The sequence below is a fragment of the Schistocerca serialis genome, chromosome 6, assembly GCF_023864345.2.
Source record: "Schistocerca serialis cubense isolate TAMUIC-IGC-003099 chromosome 6, iqSchSeri2.2, whole genome shotgun sequence".
Lineage (NCBI taxonomy): Eukaryota > Metazoa > Arthropoda > Insecta > Orthoptera > Acrididae > Schistocerca > Schistocerca serialis.
In genome coordinates, this window is record NC_064643.1 from 705,562,843 (window position 1) to 705,565,703 (window position 2,861).

Consider the following 2,861-nt stretch of genomic DNA (forward strand, 5'->3'; position numbering starts at 1 on the left):
AACAACGCATGGCGTTCAGCCTGGAACAGCTCGTGCGTTACCATGAATCTGGCAATGACCTTCTACGACGGATTGTGACGGGGGATGAAACGTGGCTCTACGATTACACGCTCGAATCGAAGGCCGCATCCATGGAGTGGAAACATCCGTCGTCACCTGTGCGAATGAAGTTCAAAAGCACTCCGTCTGAATGTAAAGTGCTACTCACCGTTTTCTGGGACGCCAAAGGAGTTTTGATGCTGGGCTGTCTGCGGGATGCAACCATCAATGCTGCGCGGAACTGTGACATTCTGTCGAAATTGAAAGAGGTGATTCGGAAAAAGCGGACTGGCCTTCTCAGATCCGGCGTTCTGCTGTTGGATGACAATGCGAGACCACACACGATGACGGCAATGCAAAACCATATTGCAACTCTTGGTTGGCAGCGCCTGCACCATCCGCCTTACAGTCCGGATCTAGCACTTAGTGCCTCCCATCTGTTTCCTGCTTTGAAGAAGACTCTCGGCGGAAGGCGCTTTAGCAGCAACGCTGACGTCAAGCAAGCCGTTCAACGCTTCTTCCGTACGCAGCGCCCTGAGTTTTTCCTGGAAGGCTTTTTGAAGCTTATAAAGCGGTATGACAAATGTCCTCAATGTACTTCGAAATTATGTAGAAAAATAAAGATATGTCTTTTTTTTAATGGTAACGGCCGGCCGCCGTGTCATCCTCAGCCCATAGGCGTCACTGGATGCGGATACGGAGGGGTATGAGGTCAGCAAACCGCTCTCCCTGCCGTATGTCCGTTTACGAGACCGGAGCCGCTACTTCTCAATCAAGTGGCTCCTCAGTTTGCCTCACAAAGGCTGAGTGCACCCCTCTTGCCGACAGCGCTCGGCATACTGGATGGTCACCCATCCAAGTGGTAGCCCAGCCCGACAACGCTTAACTTCAGTGATCTGACGGGAACCGGTGTTACCACTGCAGAAAGGCCGTTGGCTTACGTCTTTGAAAGTGATGCAAATGTTTTTGTTGAACTACATTTCAGATAAACAATGTGTGCCTTCACTCAACTCATCTGCTCGACACCTGCGATTTTCCTAGACAGGCCATACCTTGTGAGCACATGATGTCTTCCTCATATCATGACCAACGAATACTTCATAAATGTTAAGACAGTCGATCGAAGTACGTTCTGCACAGGATAACACATACGCCCTCTTCCTCAGCTATACCTTTTATTTCACTTTACTAGTAATTTCAAGGTCAGGACTTAAGTTCGCGTCTTGTCCCAACAAGTAACTGTCACACAGTTTATGCGCAGGCGCAAGGTATTGTGTGCGCCTAGGCGGGCCTCATGACGCTACGGTCAGTTCCAGTACAACACTCGTGGCTGACGCATCGCGGCCGCGAAGTGCGGCCGAGGCAGTTTCAGATACGTTTTTACAGCCTGACGATAATTTATGGAGCGCTATACCGTCAGCTAATCCACACATCAAATGGGCATCTACCACCTCAGCATTTGTGTGCACTGCCATTGCGCGAGCCGAGTCTATGATTATCTCTGTGTAGTAACTTCTGTGCTTGGCACGTTCGTACTGATCGCTGGAACAGCTGATGTGACCTGTAAACAAGAAATGATGTGCATCGCATAGCTACATGTGAATTTAAAACAAAACATTGACGGTGAACAACGTAAACAGGCGTCACCAAGAGTGCAGGTTCCCCATGATTCTAACGTTCTGATCTTGTGTGTTTCCCATGATTATTAACTTAGAGAAAATGAGTTGTGACATGGAAACAAAGCACTTCGAGTCCTATTTTAGTATCACACAAATTATTCGTCTACGTGAGAGTAATGGGTAGATTTGTACGGTACATTCTTGTTGCAGGGTGAGCGTTAACAAAACCGACAAATTGCAGAGACGGATTCCTGAGTGGAAACGGAGAGAAAAAAAAAAGGTGCTATGAACACGTTTCCGTAAGTACATCGTTGCCACTGCAGAAGGCGCTGACAAAGGGAAGTTCTTCTGACCACATACTCTGTGTTTCTCGTGTGCTGCAGGCATTGTGATTGACGCAGCGTACTGCAAGCAGCAGAATGGTCGGGTATGCACGTCGGGAACGAGCCGAGATGGTGTTTGTGTACGACCAAGGAGATGGAAACGGTCCAGAAGCACCACGCCTAGGAGATGGAAACGGTCCAGAAGCACAAAAAATTGGTTCAAATGGCTCTGAGCACTATGGGACTCAACATCTTAGGTCATAAGTCCCCTAGAACTTAGAACTACTTAAACCTAACTAACCTAAGGACATCACACACACCCATGCCCGAGGCAGGATTCGAACCTGCGACCGTAGCAGTCCCGCGGTTTCGGACTGCAGCGCCAGAACCGCTAGACCACCGCGGCTGGCAGTCCAGAAGCACCACGCCTATACAAAAACAAGTACGCTCACAGATACCAATCTTGTTATTGTTGTGGTCTTCAGTCCCGAGACTGGTTTGATGCAGCTCTCCATGCTACTCTATTGTGTGCAAGCTTCTTCATTTCCCAGTACCTAGTGCAACCTACATCCTTCTGAATCTGGTTAGTGTATTCATCTCTTGGTCTTCCTCTACGATTTTTACCCGCCACGCTGCCCTCTAATACTAAATAGGTGATTCCTTGGTGCTTCAGAATATGTCCTACCAACCGAACCCTTAATCTAGTGATGTTGTGCCACAAATTTCTCTTCTCTGCAATTCCATCCTCATTAATTGTGTGACCTAACGATTTAATCTCCAGAATTTTTCTGCAGGACCACATTTCGAAAGCTTCTATTCTCTTCTTGTCTAAACTATTTATCGTCCATGTTTTACTTCCATACATGACTACAGTCCATAC

General features: G+C 47.8%; 1 pseudogene; it reads right to left on the reverse strand.

The window, feature by feature from the left end:
* Window positions 1-858: 858 nt before the first annotated feature.
* On the reverse strand, window positions 859-976 carry LOC126485820 (5S ribosomal RNA; annotated as a pseudogene).
* Between the last annotated feature and the right edge of the window lie 1,885 nt (window positions 977-2,861).